Source organism: Chroicocephalus ridibundus, chromosome 1 (genome assembly GCF_963924245.1).
Source record: "Chroicocephalus ridibundus chromosome 1, bChrRid1.1, whole genome shotgun sequence".
Taxonomy (NCBI): domain Eukaryota; kingdom Metazoa; phylum Chordata; class Aves; order Charadriiformes; family Laridae; genus Chroicocephalus; species Chroicocephalus ridibundus.
In genome coordinates this window covers 16,326,022-16,346,503 of record NC_086284.1, presented here as the reverse complement: position 1 = coordinate 16,346,503, position 20,482 = coordinate 16,326,022, and the positions used below count along the sequence as shown (strand labels likewise).

At 41.0% G+C, this 20,482-nt stretch overlaps 1 protein-coding gene across 6 annotated transcripts in view; it reads right to left on the bottom strand.

The window, feature by feature from the left end:
- CNTN5 (contactin 5) overlaps positions 1 to 16,030 on the bottom strand; it is a 664,123-nt gene extending 648,093 nt beyond the window's left edge. For 2 of the 6 annotated variants that reach the window (XM_063329812.1, XM_063329786.1), the window contains exon 1: positions 15,414 to 16,029. The gene's annotated coding sequence lies outside the window, so the exon portion shown is untranslated. The other 4 variants (XM_063329769.1, XM_063329804.1, XM_063329777.1 and 1 more) reach the window with 4 other exon arrangements.
- Positions 16,031 to 20,482: the final 4,452 nt, after the last annotated feature.

Genomic DNA, 20,482 nt, shown 5'->3' with positions numbered 1-20,482 from the left:
CGTCTTAGTGACTGCGTCTGCGGCCAACAACCGGCACCCTGGTACTGACTGAGGCTTGCAGAGCTTTTCTTATTCCCTGGAGCCCTTTGAATATTGAGAGCTGATGCTTTGACACATTCTCTTCCTCCTGCAGCTGGGCCCAGGCTTGCTGACATTTGCAAAACGGACGAAGTGCCCGCAGTTTTCACACGCTCCACACACATCGTAACTACCGCAGTCACCCTGCGCAGCTCTCGCTGACATGTAGATGTTGGCCTTAACTATTCAGAGCCAGTGGCTTATGCACAATGATTCAGAATATTCCCCAGCGCATATGGCCAAGAGTTCGCTGCTGCGTCCAGGAGGGGTGTGCGCGGCTGCGAACACGTGTGTGCGTGTGTGTGTGTGTGTGCATGTGTGTGTGTGCGTGTGTACATCCATCCCTCCCCGGCGCCGGCAGTGATGCAGTGGCCCCGCAGCTGATGCTGTGAAGCAGGAAATCCAATTATACCTAACTTAGCATGCATAACTAAAAATGTTATTATTGGTCATAAAATTACCCAGCCCTTTTAAAAATCAAATCTATGAACTATGTGAGCGTACTCCTCAGGCTGGCTTCACGCTGTGTGAGGAAGTGCTCCCTTTAATTTGTTTTAACTTTGCCTGCATTACACAGGCCTCATTTCAGCGCGAGAGAAGGTTGAGGGAAAGTGGCTAATTTTCATTGTAAAGTGTCTGGAAATTTGAGCTTAAGCAAACTTCTGCCACTCCTGTGACTGCACAGAGCCTTCACAGACACTATACGGCATTTCCCAAGTCAAAGCGCCACAACAACAAGATCTGTTTTCCAAACATGTCCTAAAATGAAATGTCACCACTTTGATGAACAGCTTCTGCAGCAAAACAGCGTGTGTGTGACCAAATGGCAACACATCGTTTACACAAAAAATGAGCATAAGAAAATAAAATGACGCTGAACAGCAAAATTTCATGTTATTAAAGAAAAAAAGAAAAAAAAAATCCCCATTAGAGCCAGTAGCAAACCACATTATCTTTTAAAACCTTGAACGTATACAGATTCATCATCTTGACAAACGAGGTAGATGAGAGTTAACAAAGATCATCACTATTTGTTGTACTGTGAATTCCTCTCATAAAACTTCGGTTCCAAGGGGAAAACTCACTCACAGCCCCACAGTGGACAGGCTGCAAACATGGAGGTTTCATGAGCAAGGCAGGTGGACTCTGCCCAAAGCCCTGGGCTATCTTTTTCCTCTGCCTGGAGGGATATTTTGTGTCCACTAAAATAAATTCTTTCCCCCCAAAGTCAGCACCTTGGCAATATAAGCCCTGACATGACTTACTTCAATTTTCCCAGAAATATCCCCTGAACGTTAACTTCCATAAATGTATTTCAGGACGCAGATCCTTGAGGATGCCCGCACAAACCAGTTTATTTGTATTTGGAGAGTGGAAAAAAAACCCGTTATATTTGTGAATTTCCCCACGCTGCTAGTAAACCAGACAAGCTTAATGGAGCAGTAAAAAACATATTAATCAAAAGTTCAAGTCAGATTTTTATACACTGGTAGCAGAGGTTACAAAAACACAAACAAAATCCCAACTGAGACTGAGTGCTTGCAAACTGACTGCTTCCTCGCTGCGCAGCCTCCCGTACTGAGGACAGTAGGACACCTCTCAGGAATCCCAGGTGACACCCACAGTCCAAAGTCTTCTGAATTTTACCCGCAATTCTCAAAAACAGATCAGCTTTCCCTGTGCACTCATACATACATACATTTGAAATTACTGTTTGGGATACAAATGCATTGGGTTTGGCCATCTTTGGTACTTAAAGATCATTTTCTCCCCTCCTTGGTTCACACTTCATCTAGTCGAGGCTCTGCAAATTGCCCAAATGTTGCGAATTGCTATTCCAAAAGATGGGCACCTTATCCGTTACGAAAAGCTGTCACCTTTTTTCCTTAGTCAGCCACGAACATTAAATATCATACAAGATATCTGCTTATTCTGAAAGCTCATGGATTTTATTACCTTGGCAACAAAGTGATCTGTTCAAACTGCTTTTTGCTGCCAGTTTTAGAGGTTTCTGTGTCACAGAAAAAGCCATGAAGAGCAGATGAAAAGGCAACTGACCCCTTCCCTTATGCTTGCACTAGTTTTCACAGAGGGGAGAATGGACATACTGTGAAAATGAGGTGCCTGGTTGCTCAGAACCACTGGTAGTGAAATAGATGAACTGCATTAAAAATAGATTTTCAGTTTTGTGCCAATCAGTAATAAAATCCCAGTTGGGAATGGAACATTATTTTCAACGTATACAACAGAATTATTTTTAATTTAGAGAAGAAAAACAATGGGAAAGAAATAAAATACTTGAACAAAATAAAATGTTTATTTTTTTCACATCAGTCTTTGGATTTTCACTAACAAATAAGCATCCAAATAATTTCATCAAAGATTATTATAAAAAAAGAAAATAAATCAAATCACTTCATATGGAAGCTCCTAATAACTCTCCATTTTTCCCAGATGATTGTGGTGTTTGGTTGATTGTTTCCAAAAGACGAAAAAAAAAATAGTGACAGTGCCACACACCTCTACTGTTTCAGTGCTGTCATACTGGTGTGTCACTGACAGGTGAAAAGCCTCCCACCCCAGCACGAGGACGAGATGGAGCCTGTTTCCCACACGCCAGAGTCTGTATCCCTGCCCAGACAAAGCCCCCGGTTGCTGAAGAGCACACTTCCAGGAAACTTCTCCAACTCAAATGGCAAAAGACTTGCAGCACGGTCTTTAAAATGCTGAAGGCAGCAGGCTCTACTGAAAAACACAACCGAAGCTTGAGCTTTTCCCTAAAAAACAACCACACACAAATGGCATGGTGGGCTTCTGTATTAATCATTGCGCCGTGGCTCTCGTACCAAGCACAACAGGTTAGCAGATATTTTTGTGGGTTTTCTGTCAACCCTGCAAATTCAGTATGAAATATGAAAATCAAGCAAGGCTCTCTCCTAAGTAAAATCATGATTAATAGAAGAGTTGGAGGGGAAAACCACCCTGAGTTACAGCTCAGGAGCCTCATCGTGGGCTGCAGTAATAGAGCCAATTCACCGAAGTGGGCACAGTGAGTGAACCTTCTGGACGTCTTTCGGAGTGGTGCACCACCCAGAAAATAATATTATTCACCGGCTTCACTCGGCACTGGCTGTGCTCTCAGCTAGTCTCCAGCAAAAAAAAATATAAATAGGAACTTGATTTTCTGAATATTTTATGCTGTTGAATGTGAACTACATTTGACTAAATCAAACAGCTTGTTTAAAATTAGCTTATGGTGTATTTATCAGATAGTCAATGTTTTTGAGATTTTGAAAGTAAGAAAGAAAAAAACTGATAGAAAAGAAGTATTTGGGTTTACAAGACATAGACTATAGAAGTGAAGAGATTTTTAAGGTTAAGGAGTATGGTTTTTGAATATTTTGGATAGAAATATAAAATGGCTGTAATTCCAAAAGTACTATTCCATGCCATGAAGTAAAGATCAGGTGTAGTTATCATTCCCTTCTTAAAGGTACTTGTCCAGGACCTCACCTAAGTTTAACTAAATTGCAGTTACGGTTGTTTAAGCGTATGTTCAGTTTAAGATTGTGTATGGAATTTCTCAGAACATTGCATACACATTTCCTGAAGTCAAAACTGCAGTCACTGCTGGTTTTCAGCACACTCAACACATAAGCTTTGTCTGCTCTGTGGGCAGGGCGTTTTCTCTTCCCCAGACCATCAATATTTATGAGAAAAAGCCAGTACATTTGACTAAGAGGGATGTCTTTTAGTTTTTCTTGCCCTGAATATACAAAGGGATGAGAACAAGTCAGCACCTGAGATTTAAATGTGAATGAGACGCTTGCCTCCTATAGGACCTTGTATGGAGATCTAACTAATCAGTTAGTCATTGAGCTGCATTAAACTGCTTTCTATCAGCTCCCTCTCCTGACTGTTTTTTTTTTACCTTTTCTTTTCCGACAGCTTCTACATTTTCCTACCCTCCTTTTTAACATTATTTTTAGGTCTTCTTCCATCTCCTGCCACCCTTGGGGGTGGGCAGCAGTTATGGGAGCCCACCTTTGCTCACCACTCAGCTTCACTGCCCGGACTGTAGCTGTAACCTGGCACCCTGCAAGAATTGATTGGTCACTCCAATCAAAACATTAAATATTTAAAGTGGCACCACACCATTCATAAAGTGAAATGTGGAGTGTTTGTTTACTCTCTGCTAATTATTTTAGTCCAAGCAGGCAGACTCAACTGTCTACATTATTAATTAAGCCTCTAAAAATGAGCTAAGGATAGGAAATGTTCCTCTCTGCTGGTAACTGCCAAAGAATAAGCCGTAACTCTCATTAGCCGTACGATAACATGAAAACCTTTTTCCCCAAATTGTGCTAATACAAAGCTAAACAAATCATATCAGTCTATATTTCCAGATGGTTTGGACAGACGTTTACTAGTCCTGAAACCTCAGATGTTAACCGTCTTTAGGAGGTACAACTATTCTTACTAATTTACTGTTGTTTGAGGTTATCTGTGGACTCAAGTAGAAAAGACGCATGGTCTCTAAAATAGCAAGCTTCAAAACAGGTTAGTTTGGAGGTTATTTTAAAGGAAAATGGAAGGTTTCCCCACAGGTCATGCAATAGCAATATATCATAATCCACATACAAGTTCTACCAGTGGTCTATTTCTTTACAACTAGATTTATATTTGCTGTAGGAATATTATATAAATAGTCATCAATGGACTTTGTGATCAGGAACAGTGCACAGTGATGGAAATCACAACAAAAATTCACATTCATGCTGAAAGGAACGGAGCAAAAAAACCTGAGAGTTACATATTTTGATAGAAAGTTCGATAGTTTCATTGCACAACCTGAAGCAACGCAAGAGTCCTGAGCTGGGATCTTCAATGATGACCTGAAAGTCTGTTCCATTCTGTCAAAAAGTCTCACGCAGTGGTTGAGTGCTGATTTGCAGTTTAGGACCAGAAACACTCAAAATTCTCATTTTTGTTAGACACAGGGGGACAGATCCAAAGGGAATGGAAAAGACGAGTTACAGCCTGCAAAGAGATGGGATAGATGTAAGCGCACATGCCTGTGAACTGCAACTTTTGAGTGTTGCAGAATATAAAGCCTACCACTCTGCTGTGTGTCTCCACAGGACTCTGGAGCCTAATTATAGAGCTGTATGAAAAAGTTGTGCTTGTCAGCAGAACTGGCAGGGGGAAAAAAAAATATATATAAAAATCCACATTTTTGCACATTCACAGAAGAATAAAATATTTAGGCAGAAAATCATCATTGCTGCAGATGGACACTTACAGAACAAAAATGGGTAATTTTTGTGCAGCTCTGCTTGCTGCGAGCAAAGCCAGAATACATTTGGTCGCAGATTTAAAATCCAGCCCAGAATTCCTCAATCACTGTCAGTGGCAAAATATGGTTCACAGGGCAGCACGGGCTGAGGGCTGCAGGTAAATTCAAGGCGGGGGAGCCACCCTAACACGAGCAGGCAGGACTCCCCCGAATTTAATGTTGCAGCACTTGCTTACGCCAGCACGGAATTTGGCTCGGGGTGGTTTTGAGTCCTTTTGAGTAAGGATTAGCCACAAAAGCCCGATCACAACTGCGACAAGGGAAAATGTGAGGGTATGCCCATGTCGCAGCGATGAGGAAAGAGAACTGGAAGAAGCATAAAAGATATGAATAAACTGTTAAAGAAAACAGCAGTTGCTAGTGGCCGACGGACTTCCAAGTGCCCCCTTTCTTTATATTTAAGGACATACTCTTTAAATGCATGCTTTGGGTAAGAAGAAATATGCCTGTAAAAGAACTACTCTATACCCAGAACATGTCATAAGGATCACTAAGGTATTTTTAGGAGAAATCTAACTTGACAGGATGGTAGGTACGACACCTCTGATTCCCAGTGGTGCTCAGGTGACAGCCTCTACCCAGTATATCAAAAAACCTCAATAAGCCAGACCAGTGCTCTGTGCGCGTGTTGTGTGACCCTCCGTATTCCCAAGAGGGATTGCCCATTTGCAGGCGCAGGGCCGGGACACAGAAGAGGAATAATTTATGTGGACTCTCCCCTTCTTCCCCTCACTTAGTATGGAGCAGAGAAAGGGGGATTCATCCCTGCACAGTCCCCACAGTTCTGTACTACCCAGCCCATGTTTACAGCCTCTCAGTGGAAAGCCTGGCTCTTCAACTCAAGCTGTAGTGACCTGTGCTTTCAGCTTTGGATAAGTGTTTTTCTCTTAAGGTTGTTAAATGCGGTGTGAATTTTATGTGGAAGTGCTTTTTTCTTATTTCTTTTTTCTTTCTTTTCCCTCAGCATCACCTAATTTGGCAGTCCTTGGAATGCTAGAGAGTCTCTTTAATGTCTCTCAAGCCACAAGGACTCTGACTTTACTGCATTAACAAAATACATTTATTTGCTGCCTTTATACATGGCAATGGGAGTGATGAAGGGTTGTGTTCTCAATACTTCCCTCATCTCCTTCTTCTTTGTCTGACATTGGCAATAAAATCCAAATTACAGAAAAGGCAAATCAAGCATACAAATTAAGAAAACTAATTTCATGCCAGCCAACATGTGGGAAAATCTCAGGTGATGAGGAAATCAAAGGAAAATGGCAATAAAATAGACTGCATTAGAGAGAAAAAAATTATAACTGAAGTCACAAAATCCAATCCTATGTTTATACACTTGTAACTAATAAATTCAAAATAAAAATTAATAGAGAGCAACAAAAACTTCCTGTGATAGGACCTTCTGTGCATAGTCTGCAAAAGTTTCTATTGACTGAACCGTTGGGCTGTTTTCTAAAACAAGGAAAAAGGATTTCTTCCTATGTCTTGGAGGTGTCTTAAAATCTGTTGTATGGCATAAAGAAGTAAAATAACTCTATACCCAGTGTGCTTGGTCCTGGAAGTTAGTTTTGTTTGGTTTAGTTTTTATTTTCAAATTAACAGACGGAGTTTTTCTCTGCCACTTCAAAGAACAAGATTAGGCCCAATAAAAGGTAAACCTTTGCTTTTGCTTTGTTCTGTTACCTCATCACAATACTATACTAAAACCAGAAATAATAACAAAAAGTCCAAAATGACTGCCTTGCATATAGCTGTTTACAGTCTGTTTCTTCCACTGACAAAGTATTCCAGATCTTATTATACCACCTACAGGTAGTTTTTAGAGAAATACGTGGGATCCCCTAAGCTGCCGAGTTACACTCCTGTAGGTTGCAAAAGGCAAGCGTGTCCATTACAAACCTCCATTTTTTGGGGAGGTTTCTCATAATCCACATGCTTTGAAATTTAAACCAGTCTCCACGAAGCAGCCTGCGTCTTTTCTGAAATCTTAGATAACACATGAAACTAGCACAGAGTTGCCGAAATAGACAATATTTTCAGTAAATACTAAAATTGTTCAACTGATAATACTCTTACGTGCCAGCTTTTATTTGATATGGAACATCACATATGAAGTCGTGTCATCATTTTCTGTTGAAGCAAAATAACCAAAGACTATGATACGTCTCTTTTTCTCTCATACTTGATTCTTGTTTACAGATCCTATAATCCTATATAATCATGCACACATTGTTTCAATGCGTCAAGATATTTTTGTAAGCTTTGAAAGAAATCCTCAGCAAATTCCTTTACATTTCTTTATTAATTGCCTTTACAACTGAAGTCATGCTCTTTCAAAAGAACTATTTTGCAAAGCTTGACAGAAAAGAAATCTTGATAGTAACTTACGGATATTTACTGAAAACGTACAGACATAACAGAAATTTTGAACAAGTAACTTCTGGTGGTAAATGACCTTTTAAGGGTATAATCTTTAGTACTCCCATACATTTAATGCTTCTTAACTTGCTCAATCTTTCTTATTTATTTTCTAGAAAAGGGCTTTGCTTTTTGCAGGGCTTGATCAACCAGTCTGTCTTGCTTTTGCTTTTCAGAAAATATGCATGAATTTAATCCAAATTCAACCGAATTATGCTACTTTGATGCTGCATATTTTCTCCTGTTGTTGATTAATATGCCCCCTGTGCAAACATCCTCCTCCTACCTGATGCCTTCAGTAATGTCTCAATTCGTTGCTGATGACATTCAAATTTCCTCCAGAGATGCCTTGTGAAGTCACAAACTCAGGATTATGCCCATCAGCGAATGACTCAGGCACAAAGTGATTGATAAGGCAAATAAATACTTAGGTGTTAGCAATCAGTCAGTTGTGATATGCAAGGGGGAAAACAAGACTGCAGACATTTCAGCTATATATCATGTTTTCTAAATTATCTCTTTGTGTGCTGATGGTCCTCTTAATAAATTATCCTCCCTCGTTATCTGATCTGTTCTATGTTTTCAATTATGCCTCTTCTCAAAACCATGTAACAGTCAGTCTTTCTCAGCCTAAAGCTATTTCAATGTCCAGCCTGCATCCGCAAAGTCCAGACAGAGGAAACACTACAAAACTGGTTTTGAGCTGAGAAGCTGTGCACACACACATCAAAGAGATGCTATGGCATCAGAGAAGTCATGGCTTTATTCCCAGATTCCCTGAGCTCAGTTTTATGTAAGCAATAATACATGACATTGCATATGTTACAGTGGAGTAAGAACATTTTGAGTATCTTCCATAGCCTGAGACTGAGAAATCAAGAACTTGTTTCACCTCAGATCTGCAGAAGTCAAAATGCAAAGACTAAGGCCATGGCACAGGAATGAGTAGATTATTTGGTTTCTTTCACTCATTATTTTTGTATTGACAAAACCAAAGTTTTTATAAGGAGAACTTATCTTCTTGTAGAATCTCATGTGAAAGTCCATATACTTGTTTTTAATAAGATTTGACCTGCGTGAGATTTTGGATAGCTGAAGAACGAATTTAGAAAAGAGATCTAAAATGTACACATTTCAGAAGTAATTGTGGACTGCTGGTACAGTCTTCAAACAAATTTGCAAGACATTTTACAACATGTATGTGTGCTCATTACACGTCATAGCATTGCAGATCATATCTTGGGTTTTGTTCTGGTGTGGGAGGTGATCTTGAAGAAATCCGTACATGATCATGGTAGCATGGCTGTGAAACACAGATGTCTTCCCTTAGATGTAAGCTTTTCAAAGGTCACAAATAACAGCAAAAAGGGAAGAGCTCTTGAGTTAAGCCATACGTTCTTTGATTCAAGCACCATTTTGTGCTTACAGCTCCTAGTACAATGGAAACTTGATTTATGATTATAGTGCCTAGTTGCGACGATGATGATAATAATGATAAGGTTTATACTGGAGTCAAAAGGACTTTCTAATAAAAAAACAAATCTCCTATGACAATCATAGTTCTAATCTAAATACTATTTAGTACGGACTTGTGATGTGGATTAGACAGTTGGGGCAACTTCATTTTAAAGTGGCATCTGCATTTTTGCAAATACATATAAAAAGATCATAGAATCATAGAACAGTTTGCGGTGGAAGGGGCCTTTAAAGGTCACCTAGTCCAACCCCCCTGCAATGAGCAGGGACATCTTCAACTAGATCAGGTGGCTATGAGCAAGGTCCAACCCGACCTTGAATGTTTCCAGGGATGGGGCATCTACCACCTCTCTGGGCAACCTGTTCCAGTGTTTCATCACCCTCAGCATAAAAAAATTCTTCCTTATATCTAGTCTAAATCTACCCTCTTACTCTCAAACCATAACCCCTCGCAACAAGCCCTGCTAAAAATCTGTCCCCATCTTTCTTATAAGCCCCCTTTAAATACTGAAAGGCTGCAATAAGGTCTTCCCAGGTGTACCTACATATTATGCCATAATAGAAAAATCTACAATTTATATATAGAATTGGTGAACTGTGCATCAAAGCAACTTAAATAGTAGGTACAGAACTATATTTGATATTTTTTTCATCTTTGAAAGTGTATATGTGCAACTTTAGATACTAAGTTTAGGATCATTAATTTGGTTCAGAAAGTGGGCTGTATAACGATAACATTCCAGGCAGTGAATGCTTGTGGAAAAGAAATTGCTAAGCACAGAAAAACAAATGGAATGGAATTTTAATTTGCCTCTACGTCCAGAACTTCAGATGCTTGTTTGGAATACAACCACGTTTTTGCATGCTAGGCATACTGAAATTCCTATACAGGAACAAGGCAGCTCATGAAATTTTCAGTATTTTCCATTCCATCCTTTTCAGAATCTGTCCATCCTGTCCCCTGTCCAAGCCATCACAAGAATAAATATAAAGATAAATGAATAACCCTGGTTACATCACAGTAATACGAACACTACGAACAATACGAACACGGTAATACGACTCTGCCAGACCAACGGTGCTGAACGTCACAAAAGTGTTCCAGGGTGTCCAGAATCACTTATTTGAGTGACTATAATACTTAACTTTTCTAAGATGTTCTCTGTGAGAACCATCTCAGAAGAAAAGGTGAAATATACACTGTGACTTTGTTTACTCATTTTCATGCGGTTTTGTTCATTACGCTCCAGGTCTATGTGGAGACCCGCAAATAACTGAGAGTAGACAGCATATGAAAGCCTGTGGAGTAAGCTAATGGGGGTAACTGGTCATCTTTCAGAAAAGATAACGCCTGTGTACTTAAACAGGTAATAATTAATCATTTTTTCCAAAAGTAAATTTCTGTTTAGCTCCTTGCCAATTTCTACTTAGTTTTGAGAGCACATTTTGCGGGTGATTATTGCAACAAACACATCTTCTGGCTATGTCTTTTTATGGCTAAGCAAGAACTACAACTTTCCAAGTTTAGTGCCTGAATGTCTTCTCAAAATAATACCATGACCACAAAGTCTTTTTCATTTACCTGCCCATCTGTGTAGCTACTGCTCTTGGTTGAATGCACTGCTACAGCAGGTTCGTTACAACGTACAGCAGGTTCGTTACAACCTATAGCAGGAATGTTACAGCCACGGGGCAATGTTCCTCACATACTTAATGAAGACTATAAAACCAATAAAAATAAAATGGGGTTTGTGAATTCTTGCAAAGCGATGCTATTTGGTAAGGGAAGACACCAAAAAGACTGAGGTGATACTATGTCTACACCAATTACAAAGTCGTACATTTAGTCTTGATCAAAATGATTTGCAGGCTAGAAGTCCCATTGGATATATAGTAAATCTTGAACTTCTGGCTATTGACAACTGAGCATTTCTCACTCTCAAGGAGACTGAAGCCACACTCCTGTATGTTGAATGGAAAGCTGTCATCCTTAACCCCTCTCGGTAACTGCGATGAACTACCTTCAATGTTTGTCTGCTTTTAGTTACAGCAGCAGAAGGTTCTCCAAAGATATCATCGTATTTTAACACCATTTACAATAAAACTTTTAAGAGCAAACTGAAAAAGGAAACTCCCAAAAGAGGTTTCTGATGGATGGAAAGAGTTTGATGCATTTTCTATTTCTAGGTATGGGAACGGAGAAGATTTATCAATTTTTCCCAAGACTGACATGTAAGTTTGGTCCCGAAGGAGATGTAAAGAGGTGAACTATGGTGTTAGTAACTACTACATGACAGCACGAATTACTCTGTCATTCTGACATAACCTCATGGCTCTGTAAGCTTAAGAGCTAGTCTGAATGGATGCCTCCGCAGAGTAAGTATGGGCATGTGTGATCAAGAACATCAGCTGGTTACCATGGATGGTAATTCTAATGTTTTGTTGCATTCACAGCATACAGAATCTGACATCATATTCCCTTGTTATACATCCACTTGCAACACTTAAAGCTTGATTTGTGGTCTTTATGAAGTACAGTGAGAAATCACCCTGAACTTCCTTCTAGAAAGCAGCACATAAGCAAAGACCACATTTCCTTATGATTCATACACTTCGGGATATTTTCATAAATCAGCCAAGAAATTAATTATAAAAACAAACAGATTACATTTCCTTCCACTAACCAGAAAATGTTATTGTTGCTTCCATTCCAGCTTGTAAAGACGCAGAATCATTACTCTAATATATAGTATATGCGTGTGTATAAACACAGCTATATGTACATGTACACACAGTATGAGGCTTTGAAATCCTAAATTTAAGTAAGATCGCAAGGTATTTATCTTAACAAGTTTTAACAATTTCTTAATTCTTTTAAAAGGCACCGGCCCCTAATGTAGTCTTATTGATCAGAATTGCTCAGATGATAAAACTCTGTAGGGACTCCATCACCTCACGAGAGAGTATTTTTCCCTTGTAAAGTGCTAAGAAGTTAGTAATACAGGGTGTAACAGACCCTGAAAAAAGCATCAGAGAAGCTATGCACAGAAGGAGGAAAATAAGTTTTGTGAAACACCTATCAATATAGTATTAGCAGGCAAATATCCATTTGACACTGATTCTCGGGAATTAAGAATGCAGTATAAACTGCGGCGGGTTTCAGTTTAGTATTTTAGAGTTCGAGAAAGTGTTCAAATGATTGAGATGGTTCTGCAACGGAGAGAAAGTGCAGCGCAGAAGCGATTCGCAGGAGCATATGGAGGGAGCAGACCAACAGTGGCAAACTACGCAGTGAATTCCGAGGAACTAAAAATCTGTGTTGCAGGCTACATGCAGAAAGACAAAATCATTCAGAAGAACCAATTTTTTTTCAATGCCACTGAGCCAATCACCTCAACTGGCCCAATGCCAGCCCCTGGGCATTTGTATCCTTAACATGGGGTATCCGATGCTTTTAGTAAAGACTTGCATTAATTACTTAAAATAAATATTCCTATCATTAATCTAATCAGAAAACTTTCAGTGTGCTGAATCTGTTCAGTGGAACAGATTTTTTTTCTGCATTGCTAGGAAATCAGAGTTATTTTTTTTAACATGTCAGCTTCATAACAAGCAAGAAAGAAAACTGGATCTCAGCCTGTCGCGTAAAGCATCATACTTTTAACCTCCTCCTTTCATCCAGAGCTCTTTACCTTTACTGACACCCTCTGGTCCCTATCTCGAAGTCAGGTTTGAATTCATTCCAGCACTCCTTCCAAAATTTACTTTCCAAATCAATATTTTGTGGAGCACAGAACCGGACATTTTCTGAAACCCCCATAAATCATACCACTGATTCCCCAATAGTTTACCATGTCAGCAACTTATTCAGGGGACTCAAGCAAATTTGCCAGTCACGACCTTCCTGTATTGAATCTGTGCTGACAGTCCTTTAAGTTACGCATTTCTTAAAGTTGCCATTTATTATTTCCTAACAGCAGAGTTTTTAATCATACCTTTTATCTTAGCTGCTAGGATATTTTTCCTCATGATCTGTTTTCAAAGCTGCGTTCTTCCAAGTTCTCAGCTTTAATTCAGCCACACAGAGTTTTTGTATTTTCTGTTTTCATTCTTGGTACATCTGCCCTCATTATAAAATGAAATTAAGATCCCTTCCCCTGACAGTTTAACCTAGAATTCAACGCATGACCTTCAGCTTCATATTGACCAACAAACCTAAAATCTGCACTCTTAGTCTCCAGACCATCTGTAGCTATCTTCACACTTCTATGTCACGCTCTGCTAGTTCTGACTTTTTCCATGGGCATTTGCTTTCTAAGTGTATGAAACAGAAGAACTGCATGTTGAATAGTCCACTTTTAAAACTATTTAGCTGTGATCACCTTCAAGAACATGTCACACTTCATCCTCCTTCTTTTATATATTTTTTGTCTTCCAGGACTTCGTCTTCTTAACCACATCTCTTAATCATTCACATAGTTAAAAGTATATTGCCACAGAGGGCCACTGTACATGAAATATTCCTCAGTTACTTACTATAGTTCACATCCCAGTTTTCTGTCTTCCTTTTAGTACACCTCATGCTAGTAAACAAGTGTCTTCCCTCCCAACAAGACAGACACTTAAAAAGGGTTTGGGTTTTTGTTTGTTGGAGTTTTTTTATTTGAAACTTTGCAGATAAATGCTAGAGTAATTAAAGGCAATTTATGAAAATCTATTTTTACAAATTCTAATAGATATTTTTATAGCACTTTAAAGTAATGGCCCAATTATTGCTAATTCTTTTGATATCCCCTGTAATAATATTAATCACGATGAACTGATTTTGCGTTAATATTGATTGCCATAAAGTACCGCTGAAGGAGTTCTAATATAACTCAGCAATAATTAATTGCGCTTTTATTAATTGGAAAATGTCATCCAAATTTTAATTATCAGGAATCCCCCTTAGTTTTTGGCTAACAGTGAGCATGTAATTTATTTGTAGTTTCAAACTTTAAGGTCTGATCCAAAGCTCACTGAAGACTAGGGGAATGCTGTAACTCCTTAGAAAAATTTGGCATCAGGTTCTTCATTAAAAAACATCACTGAAAATGTGTCATTCAAGGAAAGTATAAATTTTTAAATTAAAAAAATGAACAAACTTTGCAAAAATGTTATGTTAAATTTCTGAAATATTGCAACACGTAGAATACTTTAATCCTGAGCAGTCACATCACACCATCTTGTGTAACTTCTGTTTTATGAAGTTTCTGTGCTCAACAGGAATGAAACTAAACATCTGAAGAAGTACAGATACAGTAATGAATGCCGATTTTTCCTCTGAGATAAAAATCTTAAAAACACGGTTTCATGCTCAGTGTTACAGATATAACTCTCAGTTCATCTTCTTGCCAGCTCATAGACATTCCACATAGTCTTATCCACTGTCCTCATATCAGAGAGGAAAAATCAGTGCATCTTTATGTAATTCCATCTCCTCTGCCTGTCAGCAAAGGAGAACAGTCCAGGCACCGTACTTTTCTAATTCAGGAGATAATTGTTTATCCCAAAGCCAAGTACCATTCTGAACTTCATAACAAACACAACTTTTAGTGCATCACTATAAACTCAATACGCTAGGTTATTTTGTTTCACCCTCAAGCATTAGCACGGTAGCTCTCCCAAAGCATAAAAAATTGGCTTATTAAAATAGGCATTCTTTCTCTGGAGTACGTATTTGTTCTAAAAGCCCCACACCTCCCTTCACAACTCATTCACTGCAGTAGTTTGCTAGCTAGTTAAATGACAGAAAGCATATACAGCAGATCACAGTAATTTCTGCTTCAACTTTTCCGCTCAATTATGACAGCAATTTCAACGTTAGGATTCAAAACAACAACAACAACAACAACAAAAAAGGCAAAACAGATAAACCTGGAGCAGGAGCCCGAACACGGGATCTCTCTCACCACCGCTGGCTTCACAGCAGACCGCTCACGGAGATGCCGCGATGGACATTAACGACAAATAACCTGCACACACTCCGCAGCCTGACCCGGGGAAGCGGTGCCTGGGCGGGGGGAACGGCGAAGACACTTACCGCTGCTGTGCCACCGCCTCTCGCCCGCCCCGACTCTCAGGCTCTCTCTCCCATCCTCCTGACAGCCTCAAATATAGCAGTCCCTTATGGTGCTGAGCCTGTGGGGAGCAGAGGATTGCAGAGTTGGGGCTTTTTTTTTTTTATTTTTTGTTTTTCCTCCCCCTTTTTTTTTTTTTAATTTTTTAAACCATCCAGCGGTAGTTCTCCAGACCCGACCGCCTCTCCTGCTCCTCCTCCTCCTCCTCGCCTGGCTCACTGATGAAGAGCCCCAGGTGAAGGTATCCGCGCCGGCAGCTCCCGCCAGCCCCTCCCGGCCCCGCCGTGCCCCCTCCCCGGCGGGGGGGACCGAGGCACCTCCCCCGGCCGCTCCCGGGGGGGCGGTGGCGGCTCTGCCCGCCCCCGGCTGGATGTGGTGGGGTGTGCGTGCCTGATGCGTGTGTGTTTTGATGTGTGTGCCGCATCACACCGCGGCTCTCCCCTACCCCTAAGCGTACAAGGATCCCCCTCCCCATTCCTCCTCCTCGCCGCCTTCCTCCCCGGTTTTCTCCTCTTCCCCACTCCTCTGCCCTGGAGCGTGAAGGCAAAAGGGCGACCTGAGGAGCGCTCTCCCCTCGTGTGCCGCTCCCCTCTAACCCAAGCCACCCGCTGCCCCCACAAACCACTTTCTGCCCCCATCCTCTCCCTCCCACCCTCCTTCCAGCTAGATTTTTTTTTTTTCCTTAAAATGCATTTTATTCGCCTCCAGCGGTGATGACCGACCCTCCCATCCCTCCGCGCCCTGCAGAACCGCCTCTGCTGCCTGCTCCGCACCCGCGCAACCTCCGCCTTTATACCGCAGCGGCTGTTGACTGGAAAACAACCCCCCCCGGCGCCGGCAGCTCCATCCCTCCCTCGTCCCTTCCCCGCCATCCCTCCGCTCCAACACACGACACCGCTTCCCGCCCCGTTCCGCCCCTGCGCCGGCACCGCGCGGGCCGCGCAGCCGCCCCCCGCCCCCAGCACCGCCCCCGCGGCCGCTGCGCGCCCGGCCCCGCGCGGGTGCGGAGCGCGGCCGGAGCTGGCGGCGCCGCGCGTTCCCGTCCGCCTTTTCCCTGTGCCTCGGCCCCTCCGTGCGCATCCCGAGACGCGGTGCGCGCTCCCGCCCGGCGCCGCTAATGGCTACCCGCGGGAGACAGCCGGATTTTAATCCTTCTTTTCTTTTTTTTTTCTCGTGGCAATGACAACTTTCTGCTTTAACATTTAATGCTTCTCTGTCCTTCTATACTTTTCTTTCCTTTCTTTATTATTTTTTGCCTTTTTTTTTCCTTCCGCAAGTAATTATGTCTTTTTTTTTTTTTTAACTTACGCATTAACTGAGTAACTGTTGTCTACTGTCTATTCCACGAGATTTTTCTCTGCTTCAAGTGACTCCATTTCAATGGTTTATGCTTTCTGAACCTGTGTGGTGTACAAATATGTGTGTGTGTGCATTTTTCTTTACTAATTTGGCTTTTTATTTAGTTATTTATTTTCCTATCCCAGGTATTTTCTGATTAATTTTTAGAAATGGTCCTTTATTTGTTTTAGATTCACAGGGAAGAGGAATTGTTTCATTTTGGAATTGCTGGGGGTTCTTACACAACTCTTGTCTTAAATCTTGGCAATAAGAATATGGGGGTTTTTCTTGGTGTCTTTTGCTTGTCTTTTGTATTGAAGCCTCTAGCAAGATAAGTTATCAGTGATGAGTGAGACAGTTTTATACACTTTTGTGGTCTTGTATACTATATGGAATTCTGTCAGAGGATTTACAGCTTAACATCACGTTGAATGAATTCTGTCCACTAATATCTGTGAGGATGAGTTGAAGAAAACCCCCTCACTCTCAATTCCTTTTTTCATTATTCTAAAATTGCAAATTACTGTTTCTTTATGACCATCTATCACTGTCTTAACTATCACAGTGAAAGAGGGAGAATGAAGCCATCCTTAGAAATGGACTTTGTCTGCGTACAGGGTCCCATACAAACACAGAAGAAGATGGTCTCCACAACCATGGAAGGATCTCTAGGCGTATTTCTGTTGGGGAAGTAATGGTGCAACGTGACATATCAGACCTTCTCTTCATTGACTCAATTTGAGAAAATTATCATCTGGTCATTATTTCCAGTGTTACTAGGTTACAAGACAGCATTTAATCAGAAGCCAGGAATAGTGACTGCATTAATTCTGGTCTTATGAATAACTTAGGAGACTCCATTTCTCAGTATTTCCAAAGTGAATGTTAAAGCCAGAAGCATGTTTGCTAATAAATGTATTTTTTTACATACATACATAATTTTTTATGACAATACTGAGGAATTACTTGTGAAGAGGTGACTTTCATTGGTTACTTGTTTTTACATGTAGAGATGGAATTAAAAGAAATTGAGATTTTTTTTAAAGTCATAGAGGCTGGCCTTTATGGCCTTCATCTTCCCTTGTGAAGTTTACAGATCAGGATTATTTTTAAGGACTACTACAAGGCAGACATGCCATACCCATTGGGCGACATTATTTTTGCTTTTAGCTCACTTTTACTTAGAGTTCCTGTTAAGGTACGCATTTATTTTGATTTGCAACTTTTTATGTTTGCTGCCTTCTTTCTAGCTTCACATCAGCAATATTTCTACAAGGACATATGTTTACCTTTTCTGTTAATATAATTAGGAATGGGCTGTATATGTATGAGTACCAGTTTTATCTTTCTTTGAAATAGAAGTGGCATGCAGCTTTTAAACAGGTTAAAATTTCGTTTGATTGTGGGTATCCTTTGCAAGGTCAGTTCTGGGTTTACTCCATCGCTATAAGATCAGGAGCTGGTTTATGGCATTATGTTCAATGTTTAATTTATGGACAGTGAATTATATTCACCCCTTTGTTACAGTATTATCGTTGCTATAGACTTTAAGTCAACTTAGCTGCATTTTGCTTATCTGATCTAGTTGTCTAACCATCTCCGTATAAATGCCTTAATCTCTCTATCTCAGTGTCCCCAGTGGGCAAGCAAACAGATGCAGCACATCTGCAGAGTCTGAGTTGTTTCTGAGCTCTCCTCTTATTTGTTTTGCACATCTTCCCTTTTCATTCAGTCCCTCTTCTTCTTTTAAGCAGAGCATAATGTATTCTTTTTCTTTGCCACATGGAGAGCTGTCTGAGCAATACCATTATTATTTGGATATTTCACTGTTCTTTCTTAACCAGTTGCAGAATATCAGTAAAAGATAGGGAGTAAATTTTGAAGAAAATAATTATCATAGAATCGTAGAATGGTTTGGGTTGGAAGGGACCTTAAAGATCATCTAGTTCCTACCCCCCTGCCCTGGGCAGGGACACCTCCCGCCAGACCAGGCTGCTCAACGCCCCATCCAGCCTGGTCTTGAACACTTCCAGGGACGGGGCATCTACAACTTCCCTGGGCAACCTGTTCCAGTGTCTCACCACCCTCACAGTAAAGAATTTCTTCCTAATATCTCATCTAAATCTCCCCTCTTTCAGTTTGAAACCGTTACCCCTCTCCCTATCATTATGATCCCTGATCAAGAGTCCCTCCCCATCTTTCCTGTAGGTCCCCCTTAGGTTCTGGAAAGCCGCTATAAGGTCTCCCTGGAGCCTTCTCTTCTCCAGGATGAACAACCCCAACTCTCTCAGCCTGTCCTCATAGCAGAGGCGCTCCAGCACTCTGGTCATCTTCGTGGCCCTCTGCCGGACCCATTACAACAGGTCCATGTCCTTCTTGTGCTGAGGACTCCAGAGCTGGACGCAGTACTCCAGGTGGGGTCTCACCAGAGCAGAGCAGAGGGGCAGAATCACCTCCCTTGACCTGCTGGCCACGCTTCTTTTGATGCAGCCCAGGATGCAGTTGGCTTTCTGGGCTGCACAAATTTCTCCCCCACATCTGTGTTTGCAACAGCACTGGGGGTGTAGCTTTAGAGTAGTATGAGAGCTTCTCTCCCTCTTCCCCTCCCCATTTATAATGAGACGTTCCTTCAAGAACTGGAGGACAGTATTTGACAAATCCTAGTTTTTGGAAGGTATGCATTGGCCCCATTCTAGTACATAACTGTATCATTTTAGTGGCAACTGCTATATTTTGTCCTTCCCTAGAACATCTGGATAGACTCATTCAGTTCCTCGTGGCTGCATAATTAGAGTTAAAAGAAAATTTTGTAGGGTGATAAGCAGAATTATGTGTAAATGTGACACATAATTCTTCAGGCCTTTGGCAAACAGCAGAAGATTCAGAGCCTACCATGCAAGCTTTCAGTTATAGCAGATAATTAACAAACTGGAGATGTTAGCAATGGGAAGAAGTTGCTGCATAAAATGAACCAAAAAAAAGACCAACCTCTGGGGACTTGAGCCTCCTACATTTTCAGAAGTGCAGACGGATGACAGCTGGTCCAACATAAAGACTGGGAGAAAGTTAAGCTGTTTGAAAAAGTTTTGAAGCAGCAGAATGAAGCATGTTCTGTATCACAACCTTATATCAAGCCACTATGGTCTTTTTGATTCTGCAAGAGAAACCTGTAAACTGAATGTATTGTTTCACTGAGCCATGGTCTAAGTAAGAGAGGATGGCAGAGCTGTACTGCAGGTGTTCGGGCATCTTAAGGATGGTGAGGCCAGTCTGTTCCTTGGTGGAAAACCCCAGCGTAAACTTCCACTGCTGCCTGGTTGAGGAGAAAATTGGCTGGCTACTACACATTTTGATATATCCAGGTATAGGCAGTATGTTACTACCAAAATAATGGTCATCAAAGAGCCAACTAGCAATGCTGTAGCATTCCGTTATTAACAGAAGGGGAGAGGCTGGGAGTTCCCTTGTCTCTCCAGAATAAACACAGCCGCTGCGAGAGCCATAGGGAAGCTACAGATGTGAATACCTTAGTCTTATACCAAACCCATTTATACACTGATTCCCCAATGAGTGTTGCTGGCTTTGTGAGGAACTAGTCCAGGGGAAGCCAGAGGAACAGGTTCTTAAAAATCAGTCTCATGGCTACTGACAGAAGCAGGATAAAATGACCATCAGAAAGGGTTCCTCTTACTTT